The following is a 16,667-nucleotide window of genomic DNA, read 5'->3' on the forward strand; positions in this document are numbered from 1 at the left end:
TTTGCTTTTTAATTTCCAACATTCTTTACATGTCCTTTGTATGACAAAAATAACATGTTGCGACCCTTGAATAAAACGGAACCTCCGGACTGTCTCTCTACTCCGAGAATCGTCTATTTCTTCTTGCTCCTCATTTTGATCTGATCGCTTATCACTCCATAAGACCATAAGACATAGGAGCAGAATTAGGCCACTCAGCCCATCGAATCTGCTCCATCATTCAATCATGGCTGATATTTTTCTCATCCCCATTCTCCTGCCTTTTTCCCATAATCCCTGATCCCCTTATTAATCAAAAACCTATCTATCTCTGTCTTAAAGACACTCAATGGCCTGGCCTCCACAGTCCTCTGCGGCAAAGCGTTCCACGGATTCACCACACTTTGGCTGAAGAAATTCCTCCTCATCTCTGTTTTAAAGGATCGTCCCTTTAGCTTGAGGTTGTGCCCCCTGGTTCTAGTTTTTCCTACTGTGGAAACATCTTCTCCACGTCCACTCTATCTAGGCCTCGCAGTATCCTGTAAGTTTCAATAAGATCCCCCCTCATCCTTCTAAACTCCAACAAGTACAGACCCAGAGTCCTCAACTGTTCCTCATACAACAAGCTCTTTACTCCAGGGATCATTCTTGTGAACCTCTTCTAGACACTTTCCAAAGCCAGCACATCCTTCCTTAGATACAGGGCCCAAAACTGCTCACAATACTCCAAATGGGAGCCTTACACAGCCTCAGAAGTACATCCCTGCTCTTGTATTCTAGCCCTCTCGACATGAATGCTAACATTGCATTTGCCTTGCTAACTGCAGACTGAACCTGCACATTAACCTTAAGAGGATCTTGAACAAGGACTCCTAAGTCCCTTTGTGTTTTTGATTTCCTAAGCATTTCCCCATTTAGAAAATAGTCTATGCCTCCATTCCTCCTTCGAAAGTGCATAACCTCACACTTTTCCATATTGTATTCCATCTGCCACTTCTTTGCCCACCTTCCTAACCTGTCCAAGTCCTTCTGCAGCCCCCCTGCTTTCTCAATACTACCTGTCCCTCTACATACCTTTGTATCATCTGCAAACTTAACAATAGTGCCTTCAGTTCCTCCTTCCAAATCGTTAATGTATATTGTGAAAAGGTGTGGTCCCAGCACCGACCCCTGAGGCACAACACTAGTCACCGGCTGCCATCCTGAAAAAGACCCCTTTATCCCCACTCTCTACATTCAGCCAGTCAGCCAATCCTCTATCCATGCCAGGATCTTACCATTAACACCATGGGCTCTTAACTTATTTAACAGTCTCCTATGCGACACCTTGTCAAAGGCCTTTTGGAAATCTAAATAAATCACGTCCACTGGTTCTCCTTTGTCTAACTTCCTTGTAACCACTTCAAAGAACTCTAACAGATTTGTCAGACATGACCTCCCCTTGACGAAGCTGTGCTGACTCAGTCCTATTTTGTCATACCAGTTTCTTTGGAAATTCACAAAGACATTTTGCTAATGTGTGAGAGACGACTGATAGCTGCCATTATTGCAGCTTCCTTTACATTTGTTTGAGTTTTGTCAATCAGCATCATCTCTGTAAGGTTTCTGAAATCTTGTTCAATCTTCATTGACCTATACCACCCACCAAATATAACTTCATTTTCTCTTGCAAATTCCAGAAGACTGACTTTGTTTCTTTCTTGAATTTCTAAACTTCTGTATATAAGCTTTAAGAGCTACTTTCCACCTAGCCTCAATTTTTAGGCTGGCAAGAGGATTCCACATTCATGGGGGAAGGCTGTATTACAAAGAGTTCGATACTGGGCAGGAAGTGGGTTGCCTCCATCAGAAGCCTCCTTCTGAAGACAGCAGCCTCTGGACCTTCCCTTCACCTCCTGGTACCATGCCTAAGACCTTGATCGCCGCTTCGTGCTCCACCTCCACACCCCCAGGCCTTCCCTACCCCTTCTGCCCTAGGACCCTTTGAACTTACATAGGGCCCCTTGAACTTACCTGGGCCTCTGGCGCCTGGATTTGCAGCTCTCTAAGGCAGGACCCCATCCTGAATGAGGGACGGAAGTCCTATCTGCAGCCACTTAAATTAATTTGAGTGCAAAATGGCTGCAGGGTGCTTGGAGTCAGCAGGGATGTGTTACCTGCTGACTCTTCGGATCGCGGGCAGTGAGACCCTGCCATCCAAAAAAGTGCAGGCCAAGAGGTCCATTTTATAAACTACTTGTGTCAAACTGAGCTTGAAAGGAATTTGAAAAATACATCTTTGCCAACTCAAGGTCTGCAGATCCCATCAATTCCCTCTGATCGCTAATAACATTCTCCTTGGAAACCTTGATTAACTTGGTTTTGATAGAAAGAACATTAACTTTGTCCCTCTTTCCACAGATGCTGCCTGTCCAACTGAATGCAATATTTTCTGGTTATATTATGCAACACCATCCCAATCCCAAGGTCTCCCCTCATCCTTCTAAACTCCAACAAGAACAAACCCAGAGTCCTCAGCTCCCCAGAGACCAGTGGAGTGCCCCAGGGATCTGTGGAGTGCCCCAGGGATCTGTTCTGGGACCCTTGCTCCCCAGAGACCAGTGGAGTGCCCCAGGGATCTGTTCTGGGACCCTTGCTGTTTGTCATTTTCATAAATGACCTGGATGAGGAAGTGGAGGGATGGGTTGGTAAGTTTGCTGACGACACCAAGGTAGGTGGTGTTGTGGATAGTTTGGAGGGATGTCAGAAGTTGCAGCGAGACATAGATAGAATGCAAGACTGGGCGGAGAAGTGGCAGATGGACTTCAACCCGGATAAGAGTGTGGTGATCCATTTTGGCAGATCCAATGGGATGAAGCAGCAGTATAATATGAAGGGTACCATTCTTAGCAGTGTAGAGGATCAGAAGGACCTTGGGGTCCGGGTCCATAGGACTCTTAAATCGGCCTCGCAGGTGGAGGATGCGGTCAAGAAGGCGTACGGCGTACTGGCCTTCATTAATCGAGGGATTGAGTTTAGGAGTCGGGAGATAATGCTGCAGCTTTATAGGACCCTGGTTAGACCCCACTTGGAGTACTGCGCGCAGTTCTGGTCACCTCATTACAGGAAAGATGTTGAAGCCATTGAAAGGGTGCAGAGGAGATTTACAAGGATGTTGCCTGGATTGGGGGGCATGCCTTATGAGGATAGGTTGAGGGAGCTTGGTCTCTTCTCCCTGGAGAGACGAAGGATGAGAGGTGACCTGATAGAGGTTTACAAGATGTTGAGAGGTCTGGATAGGGTAGACTCTCAGAGGCTATTTCCAAGGGCTGAAATGGTTGCTACGAGAGGACACAGGTTTAAGGTGCTGGGGGGTAGGTACAGAGGAGATGTCAGGGGTAAGTTTTTCACTCAGAGGGTGGTGGGTGAGTGGAATCGGCTGACGTCGGTGGTGGTGGAGGCAAACTCGTTGGGGTCTTTTAAGAGACTTCTGGATGAGTACATGGGATTTAATGGGATTGAGGGCTATAGATAGGCCTAGAGGTGGGGATGTGATCGGCGCAACTTGTGGGCCGAAGGGCCTGTTTGTGCTGTGGCTTTCTATGTTCTATGTTCTATGTTCCTCATACGACAAGCTCTTTATTCCAGGGATCATTCTTGTGAACCTCCTCTAGACACTTTCCAAGGCCAGCACATCCTTCCTTAGATACGGGGCCCAAAACTGCTCACAATACTGAAACAACAGTTGTCAAATAGAAATGAGTGTAGGATACTTCATCAGTTGGCTACAGATATCTGCACAATGGGATTTAATTCCCTCTACTTTTGTCTATTGTTCCTTAATCTGCTCCTCCCCTTCAGTATCAGTGGATACTAATCTGTCCCACCACTCAATTGCCTCCTTGTACCTTGCATAGAATTGGAGCAATGAATGAGTACATGCACTGACTGATTCTGGAAACTGGGTGCAGTGGTATAATAATTGCAGTCATTCTTCCAGTTAGAACTGACATACATGAAAATTGGCTTCCACAGTTTAGCAAATTTGTGCAACAAGTTAAATTTTTCATTAGCGTATGGAAAATGGATTATGCATTGTTTTGGAGTTGAACTCAAAACACAACACCAGATTTGATTTGAAAATTGGAAATATGATGGAATTACCTATGTGATCCCCAAATGAATCCAAGAATGTATCTCCAAAAAATAACATGATGTATTGATTGGCATGTTTTACAGTGGAGGAGCTATGAAATCCATTCTGTAAAATACTTGTGTCAAACTGAGCTCGAAGCGAATTTGGAAAAGACGCCTTTGCCAACTCATGGTCTACAGGTCCCATCAATTCCCTCCACTCCCTAACAGCATTCTCCTTGGTAAGAATCATCATCACCACGGGAGTCCTGAAACAACAGAAAAAAAATTACCAATCTGAAATATGCCAAACAAAAATGTTCAACATTTGCTTTTGATATGACCTGATTGGTTTTGTGTAATTTAACTTCCTGTGATGCCCCCTTTGCTTTGGGAAAAAGCCAGTATTTTGTTTTTATGTCATGTTCCTTTAATTCCAAAACCGAAATGGGGTGTATTCTGCAAATTGGACTACCTCGCAAGTATTTAAGTTCCAAGAAATGCTTATGTGACATGAGGTTGCAATAGGAATGAAAGCAAGCTAAAAAACAAAGGGTGAATAGACAGCTAACTGGGAGATTGAATTACAGATGGTCTCTGAACCTGCAGTTCGGGACACAGAATTTTTGTGAGGGGAAGCTAAAAAAAGCTCTCTATGAATGGTTTAGTTTTCTGTTTGGCAGTTAGAAGAAATACAACTCAAGACACTTAGTGAAGCAATGTGAGTGAACTGAAAGGGATTAAAGGCTAAAAGGGTGAAAAAAACTCAGACATGCTAAAGAGATGGGTGTTTGTATCAGAGGGGGCAATCTTACTGGCTTACCAGCTCATCATGCCTCTCGTGATCTTACCAGCCCTGGGTTGCCAATGTGACCTGCCTTGTGCCCGAGAAGGCCATGAGGCTGATTTACAAATTTAAATATACATTTTAATATGTTTAATGAGCCTAGGACATAATCGTCCTCACTGTCGAGGATCACGCATGGTCCTCACCAATTGGGACCTGTCGTGATTGCCTTGCCAGTGGGACTGGAGGCCATTGATGCTTCCCAGGTGCTCAGGAGTGGCACTTCCCACTGGGCACCCTGGCACTTCCCACTGGGCACCGGCTGTCTGGGGGGTGGGGAAGTGACTCATCTCTCTGTTCTGTGTACACTTGTACACAAAACACCGATCTGTGCAAGCGCAATGCTGCCCCTCTAGCTGTGAGCAGCCGGCTTTCTGGCGGGAATAGATTTCATTTGCTCCCCCTACTGGCATGAATCACACTTTGTCTCTTTTTTTGCACTAAGTGGCATAACATCAGGCCCTATTTTACCATTTTGATTCCAAGTGCTGGGTGGACTTGAAACTGGGAGTGTTTCAAATCGGACTTTTAGACCTGTTCTCAGGCGCCCCCATACGCACTCTGCCAGCAAAAATATCAGCGATTCCGAATTGTGCTGCAGAAGCCTGTGGGTGGGGCTTAATGCATCTCCGATCGGCGCCTTCAACTGCGCATGTGCAGAAAAAATGATAAGAATGCTGCTCCCCTGCCACATCCCTCCCGTACAGGATAATGCTTCCCCCGGCCCAAGCAGACATTGCCCCACCCCCACAACATTACTGACCCTCTTATCCCCCAACCCCTCTCCGCTTCCCAGACCGATAGTGGACCCCTCCCCCCCTTCCCCCCACCGATCTCAGGCAAATTGGCAGCGGACACCCCTTCCCCCACACTGATCTCAGGCAGAGTGGCAGCGGACCTTCCCTTCCCTCCCCACTGATCTCAGGCAGAATGGGAGCGGACCCCTCTTTCCCCTCTTCTGATCTCAGGCAGAGTGGTAGCGGACCCCCTCTTCCCCTCCACTGATCTCAGGCAGAGTGGCAAGGGACCCATCTACCTCCCTCCCCCTCCCACTGCCCCCCGCCCCCACCGATCTCAAGCAGAGAGCTATCGGATACTTATAATTTATCTCCTCACTAACTGGAGTGCCCGAATCGGACTTCTATGGAGCATGTCTGTTTCGCGCTGATTCTGGATGGGCGAACGCGGTGATAAAAAGGGAAGTGCCGGTAAAGTTGGGCGTGCAGCCCATTAAGTCATTTTAAATGCATGCAAATGCATTTAAATGGCTGTCATGCCCGTTTTGGACGCCATCCTGATCGCAGCCATTTTCTGGCCTTGGTAAAGGGGGAACCGGCACGGAGGCGGGCGCGGATCGCGCTACTCACCTCACGCCCGACTTTGCCAAGTTTTCGTGCTCGAAAATGGGTGCAACGCGATGTAAAATCGGGCCCATTGTGTCTGAAATCTTGCTGAAAAAATGGGTGCAATTAATTCCTGTTTTCACGCTCATTACGCATTTAGAATTTTTTTGGTAAGGTCACCCCAGAATTCCAGCGGGAACATCAGGTAAGTAATTTTAATCTTATGTTAATGTTATTTGAATGTGATTATCGAGCCTGAGGCTGAATTCTCCGGGCCCGATAGCATTTCCCAACCTGCCAGTACAACTTCACTCCAGCGGGGTTTAGAATAGCTCCCCACTTTCGGGGAACTAGCGGGAGACCCCGCTGGAGTGGAGTGGGGGCAATTGGGGCCTCCAGGGGGTCAGGCAGCAGGGGTTTGGTGCCCCATGAAATGGGCACCCTGGCAGTGCCAGCCTGTGCCCCCTGGCACTGCCCAAGCAGCAAAGTGGCACGGTAGCACAGTGGTTCGCACTGCTGCTTTACAGTGCCAGGGATCCAGATTCGATTCCCAGCTTGGATCACTGTCTGTGTGGAGTTTGCACATTCTCCCCGGGTCTGCGTGGGTTTCCTCCGGGTGCTCCGGTTTCCTTCCACATTCTGAAAGATGTGTTGGTTAGGTGCATTGACCCGAACAGGCACTGGACTGCGGCGACTAGGGGATTTTCACAGTAACTTCATTGCAGTGTTAATATAAGCCTTACTTGTGCTTAATAAATAAACTTGAACGTTAAGTGCCCATGCCCAGGGGGCACCTTGGCACTGCCCATTGGGCATCGGGCAGTGCCAAGAGGGTGGGGCCTAGGGGGTCGAGCCAAGGTGATGCACTATCAATACCCAGAGACGGAATCTGGAACAACAGACTTTTATTAACTACAAATGTGAACTAACTCTTACAGTAAACTCTAACCAAGGGACCGGATCAGAATGAGGCGAAGGGGAGGAGCAGCCACCTTTATACCCCAGTGAACAGGGGAGGAGCCTCAGGCAGCACCGGTAGGGGTGTGTCCAGTCATCAGGACATAACAACATAACGGAGGTTTACCACATTCACCCCCTGTTTAAAAAAGAGTCCAGCGGGGGTGAAATGGGCGGAACTATATATACAGAGTCACAGATTAAGTCGGTTCGGTGCCTTGATCCGCTGCTGCGACCGCCGTAGTGTAGGTTGCGATGTCAGTTCCGATGGCCGCGAAGTCAGTTGCGGAGATTGCGGTGTCGGTTTGGGCGCCAAAACTCGATTATCGGACCCATCCACAGCCTCGTCCAACTGCCGGGTGCGTGGTGTCGGTTCCCGGGGCTCAGGCGAGCTGTACACAGGGGTGAGAGGTGTGAGCAGTGACCCTGGCGCTGTTTGGAGACCAAAAGAGTTCAGGGCTGTGGGGTTGAGGGGCGTAGTGGACTCTGGGGCACCTGCGGGTGCCAGGTCTCGAATCGAGACTGTGTCCTCTCGCCAATTGGGATAAGCCACGTAGGCATATTGGGGGTTGGCATGGAAGAGTTGGACCCTATCGAGCAGGGGATCTGACTTCCGGGTCCGAACATGCCTCCAGAGCAGAACACCAGCCACGACGGTAGGGATGTCCCCGAGGACGACTTCCTGGGGAACGCGAACATTCGTTCGTGGGGTGTGGCATTGGTTGCTGTACACAGGAGGGACCTAATCGAGTGTAGTGCATCAGGGAGGACCTCTTGCCAGCGGGTGACTGGAAGACCCTTAGACCGCAGAGCTAGTAGAACGGCCTTCCAGACAGTTGCGTTCTCTCTTTCCACCTGTCCGTTTCCCCGGGGGTTGTAGCTGGTAGTCCTACTCGAGGCTATGCCTTTAGAGAGTAGGTACTGACGCAGTTCATCACTCATGAAGGAGGAACCCCGGTCGCTGTGGATGTAGCTGGGGTAACCGAACAGAATGAAGAGACCATGCAGGGCCCTGACGACCGTGGCCGAGGTCATATCCGGGCAGGGAATGGCAAAGGGGAAACGTGAATATTCATCTATCACGTTCAGAAAATAGATATTGTGGTCAGAAGAGGGGAGGAACCCTTTGAAGTCGACACTTAGGCGTTCAAAAGGGCGGGTGGCTTTTATGAGGTGCGCTCTATCTGGCCGATAGAAATGCGGCTTGCACTCTGCTCAGACCTGGCAGTGTCTAGTTACAGACCTGACTTCCTCAATGGAGTAGGGAAGGTTGCGGGCTTTAATAAAATGGAAAAGCCTGGTGACCTCCGGGTGGCAGAGGTCATTGTGGAGAGCCTGCAACCGGTCCACCTGCGCGCTGGCACATGTTCCACGGGACAGGGCATCCGGGGGCTCATTGAGCTTCCCGGGCCGGTAGAAGATATCGTAATTGTAGGTGGAGAGTTCGATTCTCCACCTCAATATTTTATCATTTTGATCTTGCCCCGCTGTGTATTATTGAACATGAAGGCGGCGGATCGTTGGTCCGTGAGCAGGGTGAACCGGTTACCGGCTAAGTAATGCCGCCAGTGCCGTACAGCTTCCACTATGGCTTGGGCCTTTTTTTCGACAGAGGAGTATCGAATTTCAGGGCCTTGGAGGGTTCGGGAAAAGAAGGCCACGGGTCTGCCCGCCTGGTTAAGAGTGGCGGCTAAGGCAAAGTCAGACGCATCGCTCTCCACCTGGAACGGGATGGATTCGTCTATAGCGTGCATCGTGGCCTTCGTGATATCAGCCTTGATGCGGTCGAAGGCCAGACGGGCCTCTGCCGTCAGGGGAAAAGAGGCGGATTTGATCAGCAGACAGGCTTTGTCCGCATAATTGGGGATCCACTGGGCATAGTACGAGAAGAAGCCCAGGCATCTTCTCAGTGCTTTGATGCTAGTGGGGAGGGGAAGTTCCAGGAGGGGACGCATACGTTCCGGGATCGGGGCCGATGACCCCGTTTTCCACCACGTACCCGAGGATGGCAAGGCGGTGTGTACGGAATACACATTTCTCCTTATTATAGGTCAGGTTAAGGAGCTTTGCTGTGTGCAAGAATTTTTGGAGTTTGGCATCGTGGTCCTGCTGATCGTGGCCGCAGATGGTGACATTATCCAGGTACGGGAAGGTAGCCCGTAGCCCGTTCTTGTCCACCATTCGGTCCATCTCACGCTGGAAGACCGAGACCCCATTAGTGACGCCGAAAGGGACCCTAAGGAAATGGTATAGGCGACCATCCGCCTCAAAGGCCGTATATGGCCTGTCCTCTGGGCGGATGGGGAGCTGGTGGTATGCCGACTTCAAGTCAATGGTGGAGAACACCCGATAGTGCGCAATCTGATTGACCATGTCAGATATGCGAGAAAGAGGGTACGCATCCAGCTGCGTGTATCGATTAATGGTCTGACTGTAGTCAATGACCATCCTGTGTTTCTCACCAGACTTTACGATTACCACTTGAGCTCTCCAGGGGCTGGTACTGGCCTGAATGATCCCCTCCTTGAGGAGCCGTTGGACCTCGGCCCTGATAAAGGCCCTGTCTCCAGCACTATATCGCCTGCTCTTGGTGGCGATAGGCTTGCAACCAGGGGCAAGATTAGCGAACAGAGAGGGAGGTGCGATTTTAAGAGTCGAGAGACTGCAGGTTGTATGCGGTGGGCAATTTCGAAACTGCTGGTTGCAGACGGAGAGCGGGGGAAGAGGCCCATTATAAATCATAGTCACACTCCTCAGGCGGGTCAGGAAACCCAGCCCCAAGAGTACAGCCGCGCAGAGATGAGGCAGCACGAGGAGCCTGAAATTCTCATATACCGTGCCCCTCACCGTCAGGGTCACTACGCAGCACCCGAGGACATTTACGGAGCGGGATTACGATGCCATGGAGATCGTTTGTTTGACGGGCCGCACGGAAAGGGCGCATTGACTCACTGTATCAGGGTGAATAAAGCTCTCCGTGCTCCCACTGTCAAACAAACAATGCTTCACGTGGCCATTTACCTGGATGTCCATTATGGACCTGGCGAGTTGGTGAGGCTGGGACTGGTCCAGGGTAATCGACGCCACTGTCGAGGCATGCGAGAAGTCACGGGCTGCTGACGACGTCGGAGATGGCGGCCCCCGCTGGTCGCACGCGGCTGATGGCGTCGAAGATGGCAGCCCCCGCGGGTCGCACGCGGCCGATGTCGTCCAAAATGGCGGCTCTTGCGGGTCGCACGCGGCGCTACTGGACCTTGAGGTGGACTTTGCCCGGCAGACTTTTGCATAGTGGCCCTTTTTCCCACACGCGGAGCAGAATGAATCCTTTGCCGGGCAGCTTCGCCGGGGGTGCTTTCCTAGGCCGCAGAAGTAGCATTTCGGACCACTGTAGACTGCCGCGGCGGTAGAGTCGTGGACTGCACGTGGCGTCATGTGGGTCAGGGGCCCGCTCGAGTACTGGGGAGGTAGTGGCAGCGGTGCCCATGATGCGCTTGCGTGGTCGGGGGTGTAAGCTTCAAGATTACGGGAGGCCAGCTCCAGTGATTCGGCTAGCGCCAAGGTTTTCTGCAGGTCCAGCCCACCCTGCTCCAGCAGCCACTGTCGGATATAACTCGACCTGATGCCCGTGACGTAAGCGTCCCGGATTAAGTCCTCTGCGTTTTGGGCGGCTGATACTGCCGTACAGTTGCAGGCCCGGGCGAGTACCCGCAATGCGCGCAGACATTGGTCGCACGACTCACCCGGCTGTTGTCGGCGTGTAGCTAGTAGATGTCGAGCGTAGACCACATTGGGCCACTTGTGGTATTGGCCTTTTAGCAGTTCGATTGCGGCCGTATACGTGTCGGCGTCCTGGATGGTAGCATACACGACGGCGCTTACTCGTGCGTGGAGCACGTGGAGTTTGTCAGCCTTCAAGAGTTGTCCCATCACAAGAAAATTTTAATGTAGTTAATAAAATTGATGCACTATCAATACCCAGAGACGGAATCTGGAACAACTGGCTTTTATTAACTACAAATGTGAACTAACTCTTACAGTAACTCTAACCAAGGGACCGGATCAGAATGAGGCGAAGGGGAGGAGCAGCCACCTTTATACCCCAGTGAACAGGGGAGGAGCCTCAGGCAGCACCGGTAGGGGTGTGTCCAGTCATCAGGACATAACAACATAGAACATAGAACATAGAACATAGAACATTACAGCGCAGAACAGGCCCTTCGGCCCACGATGTTGCACCGACCAGTTAAAAAAAAAAACTGTGACCCTCCAACCTAAACCAATTTCTTTTCGTCCATGAACCTATCTACGGATCTCTTAAACGCCCCCAAACTAGGCGCATTTACTACTGATGCTGGCAGGGCATTCCAATCCCTCACCACCCTCTGGGTAAAGAACCTACCCCTGACATCGGTTCTATAACTACCCCCCCTCAATTTAAAGCCATGCCCCCTCGTGCTGGATTTCTCCATCAGAGGAAAAAGGCTATCACTATCCACCCTATCTAAACCTCTAATCATCTTATATGTTTCAATAAGATCCCCTCTTAGCCGCCGCCTTTCCAGCGAAAACAATCCCAAATCCCTCAGCCTCTCCTCATAGGATCTCCCCTCCATACCAGGCAACATCCTGGTAAACCTCCTCTGCACCCTCTCCAAAGCCTCCACATCCTTCCTGTAATGTGGGGACCAGAACTGCACACAGTACTCCAAGTGCGGCCGCACCAGAGTTGTGTACAGTTGCAACATAACGCTACGACTCCTAAATTCAATCCCCCTACCAATAAACGCCAAGACACCATATGCCTTCTTAACAACCTTATCTACTTGATTCCCAACTTTCAGGGATCTATGCACACATACACCTAGATCCCTCTGCTCCTCCACACTATTCAAAGTCCTCCCGTTAGCCCTATACTCAACACATCTGTTATTCCTACCAAAGTGAATTACCTCACACTTCTCCGCATTAAACTCCATCCGCCACCTCTCGGCCCAACTTTGCAACCTGTCTAAGTCTTCCTGCAAACTACGACACCCTTCCTCACTGTCTACCACACCACCGACTTTGGTGTCATCAGCAAATTTGCTAATCCACCCAACTATACCCTCATCCAGATCATTAATAAATATTACAAACAGCAGTGGCCCCAAAACAGATCCCTGAGGTACACCACTTGTAACCGCACTCCATGATGAATATTTACTATCAACCACCACCCTCTGTTTCCTATCCGCTAGCCAATTCCTGATCCAATTTCCTAGATCACCCCTAATCCCATACATCTGCATTTTCTGCAGAAGCCTACCATGGTGAACCTTATCAAACGCCTTACTAAAATCCATATATACCACGTCCACTGCCTTGCCCCCATCCACCTCCTTGGTCACTTTCTCAAAAAACTCAATAAGGTTAGTAAGGCACGACCTACCTGCCACAAAACCATGCTGACTATCACCTATCAATTCATTACTCTCCAAATAACTATAAATCCTATCCCTTATAATTTTTTTCCAACATCTTGCCGACAACAGAAGTGAGACTCACCGGTCTATAATTCCCGGGGAAGTCTCTGTTCCCCTTCTTAAACAATGGGACAACATTCGCTAACCTCCAATCTTCTGGTACTATACATAACAGTGGTTTACCACACAAGGGGCATGGCCAGCTAGGGCTGGGGTCTAGGGGGCGATCGGTGGGGGTGGGGGTGGGGGGTGAGGGGTCCTGCTGCCACTCTGCAGACAGGATCGGTCGGAGCTGGAGGGGTGCCAGCGATTGGGGCGGGCGGGTGGGGGGGGGGGGGGGGGGCGAGGGGGGGCAGGGTCTGTAGATTGGGGTGTTCCAGGACAGGAAGGGGAGTCGGGGTTGGCCCGGGATGCTTGTGGGGGCTGCAATCGGGCTGGGGGGGAGGGGGGGGGTGGAGGGGCAGCATTGCGAGGGTCCTGGGCTGGCCAGCAACCAGGAAGCTGGCAGTTCGCGGCCGCTGTGCATGTGCACATTTCCGGAATTGTCAGACTCTGGCGTGAATAGGCCCCGTCCCCGAGCTTTTAATGAGATTCACGATTGTGACAATCGTGATTTACACAATTTTTCCTGCGAATTCAGCATCAGAACTTTTTTGGGACAATCAGCCCCCATATCTGTGGACCTCAGACAGAATATGGCTGCTCGTGAAAGCAACTCTAGGGCCAAATCAAATGAATGGGAAGTGAGAGATCCGACACACTAGAGGTCAAGATGGAATGACTGTGAGATTGTAAGTGGTGCGACGTTTGTGGGGGAAGCAATACGAGTGCTAGTAACTCTATGAGGCTTATCTTTGTTTTATTAACTATTTAAACTGAAATTTATCTTTTTATTTACATGTCCTTCGTCTTTTAATTAATGTTTAAATTAGGTTGATTTTAGTTGGTTTGTTACAGCAAAAATTCTAAACAATGAGATCTTGTCTAATTGTTTCTATTGGTGGTATGGATATCCATTTCTTTTAAAATGTTTTTGACCTCTACATAGCTTGCCATACTTCCACATACAAATAGGCAATTGTCTTTCAGATGAGAAAAAAATGGGACACTATCTTGAAATCACTGGATTCGGGGCGGCACGGTAGCACAGTGGTTAGCACTGCTGCTTCACAGCTCCAGGGTCCCGGGTTCGATTCCCGGCTCGGGTCACTGTCTGTGTGGAGTTTGCACATTCTCCTCGTGTCTGCGTGGGTTTCCTCCGGGTGCTCCGGTTTCCTCCCACAGTCCAAAGATGTGCGGGTTAGGTTGATTGGCCAGGTTAGAAAATTGCCCCTTAGAGTCCTGGGATGTGTAGGTTTAAGGGATTAGCGGGTAAAATATGTGGGGGTAGGGCCTGGGTGGGATTGTGGTCGGTGCAGACTCGATGGGCCGAATGGCCTCCTTCTGCACTGTAGGGTTTCTATGATTCCCTAATTGCACCCAATTATTTGTACTGTTCTGGTGTCACATGATGATGAAGTATCAGTCCTTGGATCAAACAATGGAACAAAATGTTTAGCTCAGGCACCTCATGTGGTGAACCATAGATGGTTACCACTATGGGTACTTGTACATATGTTACTCTTGTTACTGTTGGGGTTAGGGTTTGGGTGTTCCACCTGTTATTATTGTTTATGTGGTACACTCTGTTCGGCTCCGCCTTCTTACAGGAATATAAACGTCACTGCTACTTCCTATTAGCCCTTAGTCTGGGATAATATTATTAAGTAGTGTGCTCCAATCTTGTTGTGAATAAAAGCCTTTATTCCCGGGTACGTCCTAGCCTCCCGTGTGAATCAATCGCGCATCAATTTTATTCACAACAAAATACTGAAAATTTTGTTCGGAAAAAAAAAATGGAGCAGATGCTAAAGCCCGATTGGCTAACCTTGGATCCGCGTGCCGCTGGGGCGTCGAATACTTTCGACGATTGGTTGAAGTGCTTCGAGGATTACGTTGAGGCCTCGCTAGCAGTCCAGTCCGACGCCGACAGATTGCGGGTCCTCCACGCCAGGGTGAGCGACACTGTGTATGCAACAATTCGCAATTCCCAAAATTACAAAGATGCTATCGAATTACTCAAGAAGCTGTATAATAAACAGCCGAACGAAATTCATGCTCGTCACCTATTAGCCACTTGACGGCGGCAGCCCGGCGAAACTACGGGACAGTACCTGCGCGAACTTCAACAGCTAGCCAGAGCCTGCAACTGCAAGGAGGTGTCGGCTACTCAATACACCAGCGATCTTATTCGGGACACGTTCGTGGCGGGAATCGGCTCATCCTATATTCGCCTGCAGCTGCTAGAGCAGGGTAACCTGGACCTGGCTAAGACGGTAGAATTGGCCGATGCAATGGAAACGGCCTCCAGAAGTCTCGAAACCTACCCCACCGACCACGTGGGAACAGCGTGGCAAGCACAACCACCGCCTCAACTGTACTCGGCGGCTCCTCGGAACTGCGCGATAATGCTCCCAACTTCAGTCCTGACGGCTGCGGCAGCTCCTGGAGGCCCACGGTGCTATTTCTGCGGATTGGCGAAGCATCCTCGCCAGAGATGTTCGGCCAGGACGGTGTTTTGCTCCGCCTGTGGAAAGAAAGGGCACTATGCAAAGGTGTGCCGAGCAAAGACCCCTTCCAAGCCCAGCAGTGCTGCGTGCGACTCCCCAGGATCCATCTCCTCGTCGTCGGCTATCTCAGCTGCCTGCAGTTACGCTCGGGATCCAACAGTGGCGTCAATCATCTTGGACCAGGCCAAGCCTCACAGACTCGACAAGTCCATGATGGACATAGAGGTAAACGGGCGCCTGGCGCATTGCCTGTTTGACAGCGGGAGCACGGAGAGCTTCATCCATCCGGATACAGTAAAACGGTGCGCTCTCCGTGTGCAAACTGTCAGGCAGACAATCTCCATGGCCTCGAGGTCGCGATCTGTCCTCGTTCTTGGGAGCTGTGTGGTAACCTTAACGGTGCGGGGCACAGTCTACGAGAACTTCAGGCTCCTTGTGTTACCGCACCTTTGCGCTCTGGTACTCCTGGGGCTAGACTTTATGGTCCACCTGAAGAGTGTGACCCTGTAGTACGATGGGCCACTCCCTCCACTTTCAGTGGGAGAACAGCAGCCTCCAAATTGTCCAGCGCGCTCCACATGCGGCCTCTCAACACTCAAAATTACCCCGCCTTCCCTATTCGGAAATATCGTGCCAGGCTGCAAGCCCATCACGACTAAGAGCAGGCGTTACAGCGCTGAGGATCGGATCTTTATTAGATGAGGTTCAGCGGCTCCTCAGGGAAGGGGTCATTCAACCTAGCACGAGCCCATGGAGAGCACAAGTCGTGGTGGTTAAGACTGGAGACAAGCCCCGGATGGTCATAGACTATAGTCAGACCATTAATAGGTACACGCAGCTGGACGCGTACCCTCTCCCGCGCATATCTGACATGGTCAACCAGATTGCACAGTACCAGGTGTTCTCCTCCATAGACTTGAAGTCAGCCTACCACCAGCTCCCCATTCACCCAGAGGACCGCAAATACACGGCCTTTGAGGCGGATGGCCGTCTCTACCACTTTTTAAGAGTCCCTTTCGGCGTCACTAATGGGGTCTCGGTCTTCCAGCATCAGATGGACCGAATGGTGGACCAAAACGGGCGACGGGCTACCTTCCCGTACCTGGACAACGTCACTATCTGTGCCCATGACCAGCAGAACCACGACGCAAACCTCCAGAAGTTTTTACGCACTGCGTCTCTCCTGAACCTGACCTATAACAAGGAGAAGTGCGTATTTAGCAAGCACCGCCTAGCAATCCTCGGATACATGGTGGAAAACGGGGTCATCGGCCCCGATCCAGACCGTATGCATCCCCTCCTTGAACTTCCCCTACCCACTAGCATCAAAGCACTGAGAAGATGTTTAGGTTTCTTC

The sequence above is a fragment of the Mustelus asterias genome, chromosome 7, assembly GCF_964213995.1.
Source record: "Mustelus asterias chromosome 7, sMusAst1.hap1.1, whole genome shotgun sequence".
In the NCBI taxonomy this organism is placed as follows: Eukaryota; Metazoa; Chordata; class Chondrichthyes; order Carcharhiniformes; family Triakidae; genus Mustelus; species Mustelus asterias.